This window comes from Heptranchias perlo, chromosome 27 (genome assembly GCF_035084215.1).
Source record: "Heptranchias perlo isolate sHepPer1 chromosome 27, sHepPer1.hap1, whole genome shotgun sequence".
In the NCBI taxonomy this organism is placed as follows: Eukaryota; Metazoa; Chordata; class Chondrichthyes; order Hexanchiformes; family Hexanchidae; genus Heptranchias; species Heptranchias perlo.
Window position 1 is genome coordinate 3156817 of NC_090351.1, and position 19758 is coordinate 3176574.

The 19758-nt window shown below is 45.5% G+C and overlaps 1 pseudogene; it reads right to left on the reverse strand.

Moving 5' to 3' along the window:
• Window positions 1-260: 260 nt before the first annotated feature.
• Window positions 261-19758, reverse strand: part of LOC137344661 (cryptochrome-1-like) — a 76928-nt pseudogene continuing 57430 nt past the window's right edge.

A 19758-nucleotide genomic window follows, 5' to 3' on the forward strand; every position in this document is an offset into this window, starting at 1 on the left:
CTGAGTTACTTTGTACTTCCCGACCATCTAGTGAGACGCAACTCAGTACACCATCTCACCACTACACAGCTTTGTGAGCGAATCAGCGGGTACCATACACTGAGCTGATATTACCCAATATACAGGGGGGAAAAAAAGTTTTGAAATAATTAAAGACATATGACAAACCCAACTAACAAAGGAATGTCAGAATCATTTTATTCACACTTCGCATCTGGAGTGTTAACTTTTGTGAACTATTCTGCACATGTTTTTTGAGACTCTCCTCCTTTAAGTTAACAGTTGCAGCTGTCTGTGGTGCCTTGGAATTGCGTGGTGAATTTTTCTGAAGTTGCAAGAACATAAAAATAAATTTCAGTTTGGTATCTCAGCTGTAAAATGTCCAATATTTTATGGGTTTAAAACAATCCTCAAAAATATGTAGCTTCAAAAACCCAGTATCCAAGAAAAAACCTGCACCCACAGATTTTGGATTCCCTCGATATTACCCACAGGTTCCCAAACTGTTTAAAAGTGAGCAAATAAAAGCCCTACAATTCTTAATTATTTATCAAAAGAGGATCAAAATTAGCCAGGCACTTACCTTACATAGTTTCCATTGGGGTCTGTTCTGTGCCCAAAGCCAATGGGGCGATAACAGTAAAAGAACTGCTGGAAGAAGGAACTACAAGATAGTCACATCCAGCTGGCATTTACACTCCAGTCAGCATCCAAAAGCAGCTCCTCAAATACCTGCAGGGAAGTGTTAGAAATAATGTTGGAGTAAACAATGGATTGGGAAGTAGTTCTGAATATTTGAATTCTACTTTGTATCTGAATTAAAAAACTTGAAGAAAAAATAAAAAAAGTGTATATGCAGTGAAAGCCTTTTGGTAATAACTACCATAGTGTCAACCTTGGCTCAGTGGTAACTTGTATTGGAAAAGTTGACAGGATATTATATCGACCTAACATTTTTAATTTATAATGTAGATAGTGCCTCCCTTGTTGACAAACCCCTGCAGTAATTCAAGATTGTAACAATTTGGGTTTTGAAAAACAGTTAAATAGTCTGTAAATGGTTAATACCTCCTTTGAGCTGAAATCTGCCTCTTTTGCTTTCTACCTTTGCGCAGATAATGAGAGCCAGGCGTAGCAATTAATCCTGATTGTGGTAAGTTGTTCACTACGTAAGTTATGCAGGACTCCCACTACGTCTTTAGTTTCATCAGATGGCAGAAAATATCACAAGTTAAACCAGATTTGTACAGAGTAAACTGACTTATCAAATCTATTTAGTTTAATATACAAAAAGACATTCAGCAAATACCAGAAAGTACAAGGCAGTGGGCGCTAAATTGGGCCGTGTAGCGCCCATTGTTTCGGCGCTACACGGCCTCTCCGACATCCAAGATGGCCTCTTGAATGTGCACGCACGTTTCCTGCATGACGTGCGCCAAACGCTATCTTGGTGTAGGAGTTAGTGAAGGCGCAGATAACGAATGCTGGAATCATGCAAAGGAGGGAGAAAATGGCTTCAATCAGTGTGCAACGCTGATTTAAAGTGATAGGCACCATTTTGGGACTTAACGCTCAACTCAACGCACAGTCTTAACCCCGACCATCTGAACATGTCCCAGAGAGCCTGGAGGAGCCCCTCACCAGCGCTATTTACAGGGACCATGCAGGATTTACAGGCTGGTGGCTGGATTATTGCTTCTGGCTGCTGAGACATTTGTAACTGTTTTTGGATGTCTCCCACACTTGAATGCTAGGACGCAGGGGACATAGCCTAACATTTAGAGTGCAGGAGTGAAGTTAGGAAATGCCTCTACACGCAAAGGGTGGGAGACGTTTGGAATGCTCTTCTGCAGATGGCAGTTGATTCTAGCTCAATTGTGAAAGTTAAATCTGAGATTGATAGATTTCTATGAACCAAGGGTATTAAGGAATATGAGGCAGGTATATGGAGTTAGGTCACAGGTCCACCATAATCTCACTGAATGGCGGAACAGGCTCAAAGGGCTAAATGCCACTGCCACTTGCTGTCTCTTGATATGCTCCACCTTCTCCTGCAAGTAAGCGGGACGTGTGTCTGGGTGATGTGCCTGTCATGGTTGAATAGCTGTCAGTGTGTGTGGCCTGTGAGTTGTGGGTGGGCAGCTTGAAACAGTGGTAATGTGGTAATGTGGTAAGGTGAGAGGAAGCATTTGATTGGAAGAGTTGAGTACTTGACAGTTGACCTCACTCACCTTGACCACTCATGTCAGAGCATTGAACTTCTTCCTGCACTGCATCCATATTCATGATGCTGTGCGCCTGGCATTGACTTTGTCCCCTACTGCCTTTTCAGTATATGTCTGGAGGGCCTCTTGCACCCCCCCACCCCCACTCTGCAGATATAGGATGACCCTCCTTCTGTCCACCTCTTGCACCCAAAGTCTCTAGTGCATCAGCAGAGAACCTTGGTGCATGCACTCTCGCAGGCCTGGTACCAACTCAGATCAGCAGATTGGTGAGGTCTGGCGTGCAGATTGGAGGATGTGGGATTTAGTAATGCGCAACCTTTATTCAATGTTTTAACATAACTCATCAATGTGTAAACATAGGGATGGGATTTGCATCGGTGTTTTACGTGTGCGATGTCCGATCTCCGTTCAGATGGTAGACTGTTATTTTCAGCAAATAACAGGTACCAGCTACCTTTAAGAGATTTCTAAGAAACATCCTCCCTTTAAGAGATTGCGCTCCCTCTGGTGATGGAAAGTGCAAATTGCATTGATTCCACGTGCAAGGCCTGGAATGGAACGCTGATTGCAGGCAAGTCCTCGGGTGGGTCGAAACTTGCTACCTGCCTGCGCAGGGGCCATTGGGCGCGGGATAATATCACGCTACCTGCGCCGTAAAACGGCCCCTATTGAATTTTTCCCCCGGTATCTTTTAAACACATAGCTGTAGAACGTTCACTTAGAGACAATTACTCTCTGTCCCTTCTTGCAGCCTGTCAGACTAAAGCAGCCTCTTGTGTCCCTCCAGTAAAGGGGATTTATATGATATATGCAAGCCAAATGCTCAGAGCTCTTTGGTCTAAACATCCTTCAGAAATCCAGGAAGAACTAAGGAATCACAGAAGGGATCTGACTTTTATTCCCCTTAGCTCTTTTGAAGAAAACAACTTCAATGATGGAGAATCCTAGACATTGTAGAACAATATCTAGTAGAACAATATCATGTATCAATGATAGAATGGAGACATGTTTTAGGAAAACAGAACCCGATACAAATGACTATCATGCGTGGCAGCCAGCCACTTCACCCACAATTGGAAACTACCTGATTCTCAAACAGTAAACCACACAGCTGCTGGTAAACAAATTACTGAACAATGGTTCAGTGTTACAGAAACCACAGTTCCACTCATGTACTGCCATCAAGTAGCTGAATTAAATGAAGTGCCCCACGAATGAACAATTCATTGAACCCTTTAAAATTAGTTATCTGATCTAATTTCACAAGCGGAACAAAGCCAAGCAGCCTTCTTTGAAGAAAGGAAAGAACAGTCATCTTTTTAAAAACTATTTGGAAAAAGACACTTTAAACAAAGATTTTAAATAAAATACCACAAATTTGACAATTTGTGATAAAGATTAAGGAGGAAAAATTGGATAGGGCCTGTTTTTGGGCGGGGGTAGCACGATCCGCTATTACCCCACACCCAATGGTCCCTGCGCAGGCAGGACGAGATTTTCGTCAGGCCTGAGGACTCACCTGCAATCTGCGTTGGAAACCAGCGTTGAACAAGGATTCCATGCAATTTGCACTTTCCACCAGCAGGAGGAAGCTCCAATCTCTTAAAGGTCTGTTAGAAATCTCTTAAAAGGCAGCTGGTACCTGTTATTTGCTGAATCTAACAGCCTGCTGTCTGCACAGAGTCTGAACGGAGATCAGACATCGCACACGTAAAGCACAGATACAGGTCCCATCCCTATGTTTACACACTGATGAGTTATGTTAAAACATTGAATAAAGGTTGCGCAACACTAAATCCCACATCCTCCAATCTGCATGCCAGAACTCACCAATTTGCCGATCTAAGAGTCCGTGCACCAAGGTTCTCTGCTGATGCACTAGAGACCTTGGTGCAAGTGGTGGACAGAAGGAGGGACATCCTATATCCGCAGTGGGGTGGGGGGGGGGGGGGGGGGAGGGGGGGAGAGCAAGAGGCCCTCCAGACATACATCCAAAAGGTCGTGGGAAGCAGTAGGGCACGAAGTAAATGCCAGGCGCACAGCATCATGAACATGGATGCAGAACAGGAAGAAATTCAATGCTTTGACATGAGTGGTCAAGGTGAGTGAGGTCAACTGTCAAGTGGCGTCTCCTACAAACTACACCTCCAGCCGCATCCATTGCTCCATGCACTACACCCCCCATCACCCACATACCAACAAACCCTTTCCATCAGTACTCAACCCTCTCACCCTTACGCATTACCACCGATGCAAGCCGCCCACCCACAACTCACAGGCCACACACACCGGCAGTTATTCAACCATGAGAGGCACATCACCCAGACACACATCCCGCTTTCTTGCAGGGGAAGCTGGCACATATCAGGAGGTAGCAAGTGGCGGTGGCATTTTGCCCATCGAGCCTGTTCCACCTTTCGATCAGATCAGGGTGGACCTGTGACCTAATTCCATATACCCACCTTAGCCCCATATCCCTTAACATCCTCGGTTCACAGAAATCTATCAATCTCAGATTTAGAATTCTCAAGTGAGCTAGCATCAACTGCCGTTTTCAGAAGAGCGTTCCAAACTTCTCCCACTCTTTGCGCTTGGAAGCATCTCCGAACTTCACGTCCTGGCTCTAAATGTTAGGCTATGTCCCCGTGTCCTGGTATTCAAGTGTAGTAGACCTCCAAAAACAGTTACAAAAGTCTGGGCAGCCAGAAGCAATAATCCAGCCACCAACCTGTAAATCCTGCATGGTCCCATTAAATAGCGCCGGTGGGGGGGGGTCCTCCAGGCACTCAGACACGTTCAGATGGTCGGGGTTAATACTGTGCGTTGAGTTGAGCATTAGACACCATTTTGGGACTTATCACTTTAAATCAGTGTTGCACACTGATTTTGATCCATTTTCTCCCTACTTTTCATGATTCCAGCGTTTGTTATCTGCGCCAACTCCTATACCAAAATGGCGTCTGGCGCAACGTTAAGCTGGAAACGTGCGTGCTCATCGAAGACGCCATCTTGGATGTCGAAGAAACGGGCGCTACACGGCCCAATTTAGCACCCCAATACTTCAAACTGGTAGAAACATTTTGAATTCTGCATGAAGCCTTTTCAATAAGCTCATGTAAATTAAATGAAAATCCAAATGGACTTTTAACTTTAAAAGGCATTGGGGATTAAATTCGGGAGCATCCCCCTGCACACGACTGGTGAGGTCTGTGGAGCCTGGGATATTGGGCCTCCGGCCTCACTATAATGAAGACTGCGCTGGGGGCGGAGGTAAGTACTTGAAGTTTGGGCTGCTGCGCTGTGCAGGTAGGTACTTCTGCTCAGGATCGGGGACTGGGGTGGGGGGGGGGGGGGAGGATTGGGGCATCAAGGAAGCGATCGTGTGGTCAGGAGGGAGATCAGCGGACCTGGATGTCGGGTCGCAATGTTTAGCCAGCATTGGCTGCCTCGGGGCAAACCAATGCTGCAGCAGGGACCTGAAGCAGATGTTAAACCCCTTATTTGAAGCCTAATGCCTGCTTCAGGCATGGGTGAAGGACCTCTCTCGTGTGTCCTTCCCCAATATGGCGGGCTGTGCAATTCCGGTCAGAAGAATGCGTATGCTTCTTGCTCGCCATTTTGGGGCCTTAGGAAGCTGCGTAGCGCCTGAAAAACAGGCCCAATTTAACCCCCATCAAGTACTGCAGAGCCATCTTGTTTAGAAACTGACAGTACTCTTGAAATGCGTGAGGGCAAGTATTATAGACCATTTATGAATCATCAATTAGGACATCTTCCATAAATATCAATTTTACAGCAAATGTTCAATTTTCTCCATGATTTCAACAACTTTCCTCACATGAATATACTGGGTTACAATCTGCTTTTCTGTACCTTTCATCAGAGGTTATGAAATCTGTCACCAAACCTATATTCTTAGATAAAGGCAACATGGGAAAAACAAAGCCAACGATCACAACAGAATCACTGCTGGGAAGAGTCGGTCAGACTTTCCATAGCTAGTACTCAGTGTACCTAAATTTGCCAGGCATTTCCCAATACAGTTTGTATAAATTATTTACTCCAACTAATTTCCCTGTGCCACCTGGCTTTAAAATTGCTTAGCCAATACATAGTGTGATACTCTCATTCAGTGACTCAGAATAATGGATCTATTCCTAGTATCGCAAAATGACTCCTGGGCTGGCAGCTCCTTACTGAGCTCTCTCCTCTATAACTCCATCTGTTGGGAATAAATGTAAGTTGTTGTTGTACCGCAAGAAAACAGTTAATTCTTTATATTAACTTTTAGCTTTTGCCTGTTAAGCGAGTTTCAATGTTCAGTGGGAATTAAAAGTTAGCAGAGACTTTGGCTGATAAGCCAAATGCTGGAATATGGGATGAGAGTAGACAGGGCTGATGGCCGGCGCGGACACGATGGGCCGAAGGGCCTCTATCCGTGCTGTATAACTCTATGACTCTAGTCCCATAGATATCTCAGCTGTCCTCCTAGGGATTAACTCCTCCAAGAACACATCTATGTAAGGCAGGTGATAACTTGCCTATAGGAGAGTCTTGGGTCCCTGTAAATATCTCCAGTTGAATGACTTGATTGACAATTCAGTCAAGGTGAAGGCTTGGGGAGTGATTCTTGTTAAAACTGAAGTTTTTGCAGCTAATCGGATGAGGTAACGTGGGAACATGAAGATTTTCACATAGGCAGAGTGAAAGAAAGGTTTAAAAGGTGGGTGTTAGAATAGATACTTCAGAATTCGACATGACTTGATCAGCTGTTAAACCTGTGATGTTGTGAATTCTCCAGGCTTTTATCATAAGTGTGACCTTAAGTATGTGTGAAATTATTATTAATAAACATATACAATGATAACTATGGTTATCATTGTATATGAGTAATTATTGGTAATAATAGTTATCATTGTATGATTATTTCCTATGAAAGCCAATAAATGCTTTTGAACCCTATTATCTTGTTATTTATAAGTTTATAAATTTTTCCACAACGTCCATTCCCTAACAGTAATACTTTTCGTGGATTACCTTCACTCCCTCCTCCCAACTGATCCAGAGGTCCCCTCGTGTGAAGGAAGTGTGCCACAGCATGTCGGGCCAGATAATGGATCCAACCTTGCCGACGCAGCTGGGTCATAGCCGCGGATAGCCAGTTTTCCCCATCTGCCCACTCAGCTAGTGAGACAGAATTCCTGTCCCAAGGCACGTGCACACAGATTGGGTTTCTCTCCGTATTGTCAAAGTGGGTTATTAGTTGCTGCTGTGTAGAAAAACTCATGCCACAGAAGCTGGCCTTGGAGAAAAAGTGGTGGTGGTGAATTCTTCTTTACCTAAAAGATAAAAACCCAAAACAAACCATTTCAATTTAGTGCCTGACAACATTATCAGTTAAAGGTCAAAATTGTGAAAAGTAGGAGTGGCACTGCATGTTAAGACTACCAAGAAGTTACACCAGAGTTATGGACAATGAACTTGAAATTGCAATGCTCCCTTAAAAAAACTCATTTGATAATCTCAGCCATGCTGCACTGGGCAGGTAACATGCAGAGGCAATCAAAAGTTGACCTCCTGGCCATTCTTACGTACCTATTAGTTTCAGAGTTAGAGCATCATTGGTAAATGTTTAGAGGCAGATTGTGCCTCTGCCTTCTCTGCGTGCATGACATGCAGAGAGTACCAATAAGGGGAAAGGGAGAAAAACGCAAATATAGTTAGTTTAAAAAGTCTCAATCTCAAACTTAATCCAAAAACTTAAGGATGTAATACTTGATACAAAAGAGGATGGTTTGACTTTTTTTTGCACTTGACCCAGATGTGTTTGATGCAGGCACAAAAATCCAATGCATAAAAAGAGACTTTTTCCAGTTTATACTACTCACATTTAATTTACATAACTAATAACCAGTAAGCAAATTGAACAACAGATAGTGCTTGGATTGGGCGACAACTTTACCCCACTAACATCTGGGGACTTGCACCAAAATTGGGAGAGCTGTCCCACAAACTACTCAAGCAACAGCCTGACATAGCCGTACTCACAGAATCACACCTTTCAGCCAACGTCCCAGACTCTTTCATCACCATCCCTGAGTATGTCCTGTCCCACCGGCAGGACAGACCCACCAGAGGTGGCGGTACAGTGATATACAGTCAGGAGGGAGTGGCCCTGGGAGTCCTCAACATTGATTCTGGACCCCATGAAATCTCATGGCATCAGGTCAAACATGGGCAAGGAAACCTCCTGCTGATCACCACCTACCGCCCTCCCTCAGCTGATGAATCAGTCCTCCTCCATGTTGAGCAGCACTTGGAGGAAGCACTGAGGGTAGCAAGGACGCAGAATGTACTCTGGGTGGGGGACTTCAATGTCCATCACCAAGAGTGGCTCGGTAGCACCACTACTGGCTGAGCTGGCCGAGTACTGAAGGACATAGCTGCCAGACTGGGCCTGCGGCAGGTGGTGAGCGAACCAACACGAGGGAAAAACTTACTTGACCTCATCCTCACCAATCTACCTGTCGCAAATGCATCTATCCATGACAGTATTGGTAGGAGTGACCACCGCACAGTCCTCGTGGAGACGAAGTCCCGTCTTCGCACTGAGGACACCATCCAACGTGTTGTGTGGCACTATCACCGTGCCAATGGGATAGATTCAGAACAGATCTAGCAGCTCAAAACTGGACATCCATGAGGCGCTGTGGGCCATCAGCAGCAGCAGAATCGTATTCCAGCACAATCTGTAATCTCACGGCCTGGCATATTCCTCACTCTAGCATTACCAACAAGCCAGGGGATCAACCCTGGTTCAATGAGGAGTGTCGAAGAGCATGCCAGGAGCAGCACCAGGCGTACCGAAAAACGAGGTGCCAACCTGGTGAAGCGACATCTCAGGACTACATGCATGCTAAACAGCGGAAGCAACATGCTATTTACAGAGCTAAGCGATTCCACAATCAACGGATCAGATCAAAGCTCTGCAGTCCTGCCACATCCAGTCGTGAATGGTGGTGGACAATTAAACAACTAACGGGAGGAGGAGTCTCTGTAAACATCCCCATCCTCAATGATGGTGGAGTCCAGCACGTGAGTGCAAAAGACAAGGCTGAAGGTTTGCAACCATCTTCAGCCAGAAGTGCCAAGTGGATGATCCATCTCGGCCTCCTTCCGATATCCCCACCATCACAGAAGCCAGTCTTCAGCCAATTCGATTCACTCCACGTGATATCAAGAAATGGCTCAGTGCACGGGATACAGCAAAGGCTATGGGCCCCAACAACATCCCGCCTGTAGTGTTCCAGAACTAGCTGCGCCTCTAGCCAAGCTGTTCTAGTACAGCTACAACACTGGCATCTACCCGACAATGTGGAAAATTGCCCAGGTATGTCCTGTCCACAAAAAGCAGGACAAATCCAATCCGACCAATTACCGCCCCATCAGTTTATTCTCGATCATCAGCAAAGTGATGGAAGGTGTCGTTGACAGTGCTATCAAGCAGCACTTACTCACCAATAACCTGCTCACTGATGCTCAGTTTGGGTTCCGCCAGGACCACTCGGCCCCAGACCTTATTACAGCCTTGGTCCAAACATGGACAAAAGAGCTGAATTCCAGAGGTGAGGTGAGAGTGACTGCCCTTGACTTCAAGGCAGCATTTGACTGAGTGTGGTACCAAGGAGCCCTAGTAAAATTGAAATCAATGGGAAACAGAGGGAAAACTCTCCAGTGGCTGGAATCATACCGAGCACAAAGGAAGATGGTAGTGGTTGTTGGAGGCCAATCATCTCAGCCCCAGGACATTACTGCAGGAGTTCCTCAGGGCAGTGTCCAAGGCCCAACCATCTTCAGCTGCTTCATCAATGACCTTCCCTCCATCATAAGGTCAGAAATGGGGATGTTCGCTGATGATTGCACAGTGTTCAGTTCCATTCGCAACCCCTCAAATAATGAAGCAGTCCGAGCCCGCATGCAGCAAGAACTGGACAACATCCAGGCTTGGGCTCATAAGTGGCAAGTAACATTCGTGCCAGACAAGTGCCAGGCAATGACCATCTCCAACAAGGGAGAGTTTAACCACCTCCCTTTGACATTCAGCAGCATTACCATCATCGAATCCCCCACCATCAACATCCTGGGGGTCACCATTGACCAGAAACTTAACTGGACCAGCCATATAAATACTGTGGCTACGAGAGCAGGTCAGAGGCTGGGTATTCTGCGGCGAGTGACTCACCTCCTGACTCCCCAAAGCCTTTCCACCATCTACAAGGCACAAGTCAGGAGTGTGATGGAATACTCTCCACTTGCCTGGATGAGTGCAGCTCCAACAACACTCAAGAAGCTCGACACCATCCAGGACAAAGCAGCCTGCTTGATTGGCACCCCATCCACCACTCTAAATATTCACTCCCTTCACCACCGGCGCACAGTGGCTGCAGTGTGTACCATCCACAGGACGCACTGCAGCAACTCACCAAGGTTTCTTCGACAGCACCTCCCAAACCGCGACCTCTACCACCTAGAAGGACAAGGGCAGCAGGCACACGGGAACTATACCACAGCACATTCCCCTCCAAGTCACACACCATCTCGACTTGGAAATATATCGCCGTTCCTTCATCATCGCTGGGTCAAAATCCTGGAACTCCCTTCCTAACAGCATTGTGGGAGAATCTTCACCACACGGACTGCAGAGGCTCAAGAAGGCAGCTCACCACCACCTTCTCAAGGACAATTAGCGATGGGCAATAAATGCTGGCTTTGCCAGCGACACCCACACCCCATGAACGAATAAAAAAACATATGAAGCATTAATATAGTCATTTTTATGGTATGTGTTACTTTTTGGTAATGTGCTTTATAATAGAGTCTCAGTATTTGCTACTAACAGCAAAATATGAGTATCCACACGGAAGCATTTCTCGCCTCTCTCCAAACAAGTTTTTAGTATGGTTCTGTAAGAATATGGTTTAAAACAAGCATGGTCAAGTATCCCATCTCGCATTGCGCCCCAGCCATTTCGAAAGAGGGCAATGTTGGTGGGGGCGCAGTTTTGTCTCTCTGAGAAGGACAATTTACAGATCAACCAATAAGTCATTGAAAGAATGTGGAGGCATTAGAATGATGAGAACAACCAAAATTAGGAGATGGTCTGTACCAGATACTGTACGAGGTAGCTGCTAAGAGGCCACATACCCAAGACCTGATAACATTGAAACACAAAGTGCAAGACTATGAGTGGGTATACACTCAGATAAAGGGGTCCTATGCATGAAAGGAACAAACTGTTTACACAGCAGAGATAAGGCAGACACACTAACATGGTACAGCTCATCTCTGGTTGTTTAACACAGTCAGCTTGGGGGCAGGATGATTTACAACCAGGAAATAAGGACAGAGATGCTTACGTGCAGAACAAAGCAGCTGAATAGTACAAAGATAGGGCATGCTCCCTTCCAAAAGTTAGAGCTCTCGAAAGGACAGTCGGAAGTCCATAGCCACAGGCAGCCTACGGAGGCCAGATCTGATCAATCTGGAGTCCGGGGACCAGGTTGTAATGATTGCTTGTCATTTAATGTGATCTAAAGACAGTTGTATAATACTGGTGTGAGTCAATATATTAAAGCTTGTTGTTTAATAACCACTCGTGCCCAAATCATGCAGAAGTTATTGTTGAAGGATTAACACCCCTTTTGTTGCGACAGTAACGGAAAGAAAATCTGCTAGCAGGTTCCTAGAGAGTTCATAAAGGATTATACTTGAAGATAACCGCTTTAGAAAGAACCTCAAATTGATGGGACTGTATATTGTTTGTAGATAAGTCCTGATCAGCTCCCTATAGCAAATAATTTCAATGCTCAAGACACAAATTTAACTCACCTTTTTATATAAATCCGTTATATTGAAATAGATGAGCCGGCAGGACAGACAGCCAAATCGAAGGTAGGGATTGAGGCCCGTGGGACTTTCCAGCAATGAGAATGCATTCATTCTGGGCCTTTCAAAGCTTGCTGCCCATGCCTGCAGGAGAAATAGAGTGATAAAAAATAACGATATTACAGATGATGAAGTGTTTTTTTTTTAAATGAGCCTCAATCTCCTTTCCAAACACTGCTGGGAACTTGTATGCAAACTATTCATCTTGGACCAATGCCCCTCAAAAATACTTTATACATTTCGGGGCCTCCTTTAACAGCCTGGGGAATATTGACTACGCTCCAGTGTTTCTCTTGAAAAGTCAAGGACATATGAAGCAGATAAAAATGCCTAATTAAAAGAGAACAATTTAATCGAACGATTAATTTTATAATCTTTCTTGTTTTGTGGGGTAATACTAGATATCCATTCTTGGTGCATCATGTTGAACTATTCCAGCAAGAATTTGGCTGGGACTGTTCTAAAACTACACAGCAAACCGAAGTAGTTTTCCTGAGGTTGGAAAATTGAATGCAAAGATCTCGAAAAGTTTTCACTTACCTTTCTCTCCAGGTATCTCTCAAGTCGAGTTAGAGTCTCTGTTTCTCCACCTGGCCACACAGCTGAATGCAGAACTCCAGTATCAAACCTGGTTAGACAAATAGTCAGGGGCCAATTGAGGTGATTAGACAAATAGTCAGGGGTCAATTGATGTGATTAGACAAATAGTCAGGGGTCAATTGAGGTGATTAGAGAAATAGTCAGGGGTCAATTGAGGTGATTAGACAAATAGTCAGAGGTCAATTGATGTGATTAGACAAATAGTCAAAGGTCAATTGCTGTGATTAGACAAATAGTCAGAGGTCAATTGATGTGATTAGAGAAATAGTCAGAGATCATTTGATGTGATTAGAGAAGATCAGGATTCAATTTTTGGCTGATCTAAACAGTTACTAGAAATTCAAAAACTCTGCTTGCCGCACACTGCCACTTCCATCCTGCAATATTTGTTACTATTTCAGATTAGCAAAGCTAAGAGAGACAGAAAGTTCATAATAAAATGCTGCAAAGTTAGAGTATCACAGGCAGCACCAACTGCCCTAATAACCCTACCAGTGTAATGCTGTATTCCAGTATCACTGCAAAACACAGGAACATACATGCCCAGCCACCAAACTAGCAAAAGTGAATGAGCTAAAAAACCAACAACTGAGAACTGAAGAACAGCCCTATATAAAGGTCAAGGCCACCACTTCAATGTGACTGATGAGCTAAATTCTTTTTATTATGTTGGATTTCCACGTTTATTAGAGATTTGGGATCACATTCCAGTTTGTTTTTCTGTGAAAATTGAAACCGACAGGCTTTAGGTATAATATACAAAAAGCAGTTACAATGGGAATGCAGTGGGAAATTAACTTGTCCAGATTTAAGCTGCACCGATACCCATAATTGCCAACCATCTGCTTTTCACATGGTTTTCCCAACCTTCACATAGAAATACAAAGAATGTGCAGCACAGAGACAAGCCATTCGGCCCAACTGGTCCATGCTGGTGTTTATGCTCCACACGAGCTTCCACCCACCCTTCTTCATCTAACCCTAGCAGCATAACCTTCTCGTCCTTTCTCCCTCATATGTTTATCTTCCCCTTAAATACATCTATTCTAGTCACCTCAACTATTCCTTGTGGTAGCGAGTTCCACATTCTAACCATTCTCTGGGTAAAGAAGTTTCTCCTGAATTCCCAATTGGATTTATTAGTGACTATCTCATATGTATAGCCCCTAGTTCTGGTCTCCCCAACAAGTGGAAACATCTTCTCTACATCTACCTTATCAAACCCTTTCATAATCTTAAAGACCTCTATCAGGTCACCCCTCAGTTCTCTCTTTTCTAGAGAGACGAGCCCCAGCCTGTTCACTCCTTTCTGATAGGTATAACCTCTCAGTTCTGGTATCATCCTAGGAAATCTTTTTTGCACGTTCTCCAGTGCCTCTATATCCTTTTTATGATATGGGGACCAGGACTGTGCACAGTACTCCAAGTGTGGTCTAACCAAGGTTCTATACAAGTTTAACATAACTTCTCTGCTTTTCAATTCTATCCCTCTAGAAATGAGCCCCAGTGCTTTTTTGCTTTTTTTTTATGGCCTTATTAACCTACGTCACTACTTTTAGTGATGTGTTATCTGTACCTCCAGATTCCTCTGCTCCTCTACCCCATTTAGACTCTTATTTTCCAAGGAGTATGTAGCCTCCTTATTCTTCCCCAAAATGTACCACCTCAGACTTATCTATATTGAAATTCATTTGCCAATTACATGCCCATTCTGCAAGCTTATTAATGTCTTCCTCAATATTAACTATTCCCCCCAATTTGGTGTCGCCCGCAAATTTTGAAATTGTACTTCCGATTCCAGAGTCCAAATAGTTTATGTAAATGGTGAACAACCGTGGTCCCAGCACTGATCTTTGTGGAACATTACTTCCCACCTTTTGCCAGTCTGAGTAACTATCTTTAACCCCTACTCTGTTTTCTGTTTCGTAGCCAGCTTGTTATTCATTCTACTTGTCACTCATTCTACTTGTCACATGACTCCACATGCTCTGAACGTAGTCATGAGTCTACTATATGGTACCATATTGAAGGCCTTTTGAAAATCCAAATATATTACATCTACTGTATTACCCTTTCTGTTACTTCTTCACAGAATTCAATAACGTTGGTTAAGCATGACCTTCCATTTTGAAATCCATATTGACTGCTCTTTATTATATTTTCAGTTTCTAGATGTTTCTCTATTACATCTTCGAGTAAAGATTCATCGGGCCCGATATTAGGAGGGGGGTGGGTGGCCAGCCGGGGGTCGACTGGGCGCCTGGGTAACCCGCCCAGTAAAATTGGTGGGTTCCCCACGCGATCGTAAGTAAATTGAAGCCACTTACCTTGGCTCCCGGGTTTCGTGCTGGAAAGCTGCGGAGCGGGCGGACTGCGCACCCGCATCATAGGCTTTCAGCTGGAGGAGCCCTATTTAAAGGGGCAGTCCTCCACTAACTAATGCTGCAGAAAGGAGCCAAAATTACAGCATGGAGCAGCCCAGGGGGAAGGCTGCTCCGAGGTTTAATGATACCTCACTCCAGGTCCTAATGGATGGGGTGAGGAGGAGGGGGAGGACAGACATCTTCTCCCCAGCGGACGGGAGGAAGTGGCCTGCCTCTACCACCACGAAGGTCTGGCTCGAGGTGGCAGAGGAGGTCACTACCAATATATCACGCACCTGCATGTAGTGCAGGAGGTGCTTCAATGACAATGCTGTACAGGCAGTTTAATTTGTCTTTACTAGTTGTTCCTTTTACTTTATTTTTAACAGTCCTTTTATACTTCTGTTTTATTACTGTATTTGTTTCTTGACCGTTTCTGTTATCATTATTCCTTACCCTGGTCTGATCTTTATAGTCATCTCCTGTTTCTTTCATCTTTAGGCTTTTGTTATTGCTACCAAATCCCTCCCCCTATCTTGCTAGTTTAAAGCCTTATGCACCGCCCCATTTATCCTTTCCTCTTGGACTCTGGTCTCATTCTGATTCAGGTGGAGCCCGTCCCAGTGGTACAGCTCCTTCCTGTCCCAGCCTGTGTCCCATGAAATGGAACCCCTCCTTCCCACAACACTCTTTCAGCCACGCATTCACCTTTCTGATCTGCCTATCCCTACGCCAATAAAGCACATAGTTTGGGTTGTAATCCTGAGATTACCTCCCGTAAGGTCCTTTTTAAAAAAATGTAGTTCCTAACTTCTGATACTCCCTTAGCAGGACCTCCTCCTTGTTCTTCCTTATGTCATTGGTGCTGACATGGACAACGACAACTTTATTCACGCTGGAAAAAGTGGTTGATTGTCTGGTTTTGAAGCCCACACAAACAGATAAAGGAAAGTCTAAAATGTATCCTTCACAGTTAAATAAAGCGGTCAATCGTATTAGGGTTCAACCACTCAAAACAGGCCACAAGAATAAACCACGGAGAGCCCAAAGACCAAACAATTCATCTACTTTCAAGACACAGCCAAGGATCCCCTCCTGGGATAATTGCAAAGGCCAGTGATAGACAGGGGCAGGTTCAGGATTAAGTCATGAGTTGAGGTATGTGGGCCTGGCACCGGGGCAGAAGGGAAATAAAACATCTGGGATGGGCCATGATTTGATCCTGATCTCTACTGAGTAGGTTGATCTCAGCTAGCATGGCAGTGGAAAACTACAATTAGTCTCCAAGCCCCAACTGAAGCGTAAAAATCTCAACTAGGATTCCTTCTGATTGCTAATGAGTGACACCTGCTAGAAAGCACATGTGCGGATGTTCAGTAAGAATATCCAATTAGGTTTGCAGTCAAGTAGTCTGCTGACTCTTGGGGACCTAACCCACGTTGCGGGAAACAGAAAGGATTCGATTGGCCGCCCGTTTAACACCCTGCCTGATTTTACTTACCACTGAAGATACCCCCTATCCCAGCAACAAATAAATCTCTTGGCCATTGTAGATATCAAAGAACATTTGCAATACTGTCTCTAGTTTTTCCATGCTTCTTTGGAGGGAGTTGAGAGAAACCAAAAAAAAACATAGGTCCTATCTCAACTAAATAGTGCAGCTAAATTTGTTATGCATACCAAGCTCCTCCAGCGATGGGACTCCCTGGGCTCGATATTACCATGGCGGCAGGGGGGGGCGATTGGGCACGTGGGTAACGCGCCCGGTGAAATCAGTCTGCCCCGCGCGCAATCGCAGGCTGATTGGATCCACTTACCTCTTGTTCAGGATTCCCCGCTGCTAAGCTGCGCGGCGGGAGGACTGCGCATGCGCAGTAAGGTCTGTCAGCTGGAGGAGGTCTATTTAAAGGGGCAGTCCTCCACCGACTGATGCTGTAAGAAATACGAAAAATTACAGCATGAAGCAGCCCAAGGGGAAGCCCAGGTATCATTGGATGGGGTGAGGAGGAGGGGGAGGACAGAGATCTTCCCCCCGGCGGGCGGGAGGAAGCGGCCTGCCTCTGGCACCGAGAAGGCCTGGCTCGAGGTGGCAGAGGAGGTCACCTGCACCACCAACATATCGCCCACCTGCATACAGTGCAGGAGGCGCTGCAATGACCTAAGTAGGTCAGCCAAAGTGAGTACACTTACTCATTCCCCTGCACTCCGTCTGCCACATCACCGCCCCCACCCCACATCGCCTTCTGCACTGCCAACACTACTCTGTCACATCACCCCTCACACCCAAAGCTCATCCTCATCTTACCTGCACTTACTCACCTCGCCAGTACTCATCCCGCCACTACCACTCAACCCAATCCTCATACAATCTCATGGCTCTATCTCATACTCACCTTCTCATGCACCTCTTTCACGGTCAGCCTCACTCAACCTGCCACTACCTGTGCTGCAGCCGCAGGGCATGCATCACATATGTGCAGTAGGCAGCGTAAGGCAAACGTGTGGTGAGCATGAAGGGGATGACCAAGGGTGTTTGAGGGTTTGTCATGGTTTTTACTTATATTTAATTTCTGATCAACTTACATTACATGTTATATTGTCACCACTACTGCCACGTCTTTGCAAATCTTGTCTGGTTTGTGCAATAATGCCCTTTCCTGAGGATCACAATGAAGACCCACACCTAATGCCACCCATTGTGTCACTGCAGAGTGGGTGCAGGTGTATTTGCAGGGCTCTTTTGTGCAGACGACTGAGAGACGTCGGCGATGTCCCCGGTGGCACCCTGGAAGGATGCGGAGGAGAAGTTGTTGAGGGCAGTGGTGACTTTGACAGCGACAGGTAAGAAGATGGTGCTCGGGCCAGCCGGGAGCAGCTCGGCATGAAGGAGGCTGCAGATGTCCACGACTACATGTCGAGTGACTCTGAGCTTCCTTGTGCACTGCTGCTCAGAGAGGTCCAGGAAGCTGAGCCTCGGTCTGTGGACCCTGTGGGGCGGGGGGGGGTAGTGCCCTCTGCGACGCCACTCTCTCTGCGGTTGCCCTCCCTCCTGCTGTGCAGGTGGATGTGTCACAGCACTGTGTTGTGGAACTCCATGTGTCAGAGGTGGACGGCATAGCCAGCGAGGCTGGCGATGCTGTTCGCCCTCAGAGGAGGTCATGACTGCAGCTACGGCGGCCCCCATCCAGAAGATGTACATCTGAGGGGGTCCGCAAGGTAGATACATGTGTCTGGACCCTGGGGTAAGTGTGCAAGTTGGTGAATTTGATTGTTAAGAGGAGGGTGGTGGAGGCCAAACTTTGTCCAAGTGACAGAGTGGCCTCCTGCAATGAGTGAGGGTCTCCCCGCCCCCCCACCTGTCAAATGGACCTTTGCAGCTGCCACAGGCTGAGGGCTGCAACACGTCCATTTGAACTGGGAGTGTTTCCCCCAGTACGGGAAACAGTCCCAGTTGTTTGTAAAATCCCAACCCTCCTAAAATATCTCGTTAATCAGGTCTGCCAACAACCTGAAATACCAAAATAAATACCTTAATTGCCGGCGGGAGTCCCACATGCGGAGGCTGCGTGCGCATGTCAGCGCGTCAGTGGGGAACCTGGAAATGGGGCCGGTTGGAGCCGGGCTCCCGCCCCGCCCCGGGAATCCCCGATTTTCGTTGCCCTCCCGCCAGGAACGCACCCGATCACGGGTGCTAAAATCGACCCCCATATTTCTCACTGTGATCATCTAATACCAATATTGTGCATTTTACAAGTCTTCCCTCACCAATGGTTTCCACTGGTGGCTCTGTTTAGTCAGGTGCCTATCAGTGGAAATATTTTGCCTTTGTGTAAGTTGCTTTCATTCTTCTCTAGTACCACTGTGTCTTCAGGCATTCGGCCGTAGCTTGCTTGGTTAGACTTTTTACTTAAAGCAATGCTGTTCACATTGCAGCATGTAAACAGCCCTTCACTTGAATGCAGTGATGATTTTTTTCAGGTTATGGGTGAACATAACCTGAATGTGTTGATGTGTGGATGTGTTGATAGCCCGGTTTGAAGAAAAGCAATAATTTGTGTTCTCCAAAGAATGTACGTTCCATCCACACACCCCTACCTTTCCTCTAAATTGAGAAACATGAAGTCCTACATGCGAGGACACTCCTTTGGGCAGCAAACTTGAGATTAATTTGGCAATCTCACTCAGGCTGACATGGAAAATGGATAACATTCATTTGGTGCAGTTGGGGTTGATGCTGAATATTGGGGAAGCGTCAAAGATGCTCTATCTGATCCAGAAAGTGCTTGCTGTTTTACATTGTCAAAATTGAAATTTGTTTATTCCAAAGTACTGATATCACCTGCCTTGATCACAAAAATTAACAAATGTAAACACAATTTTAAGGTTTACTAATAAAATCTGGTGGTGTTGAGAAATGAAGTAGAAGACAATACTTCGTCTGACTATTGTACAATAAAACTAGAAATAAAATGTGCACCGCAAGCATTCAGACTTTGGAGTATTTAACTTTGGTGGAGAAGGAAGTCTAGGTAGAAGTGCACTATTTCAGAAAAGAACTGAGGTATGTTGTGTATAGTGTGCTCAAGTCTTGTAGTTAAGAAATCATGAATCAAAAAAAATCC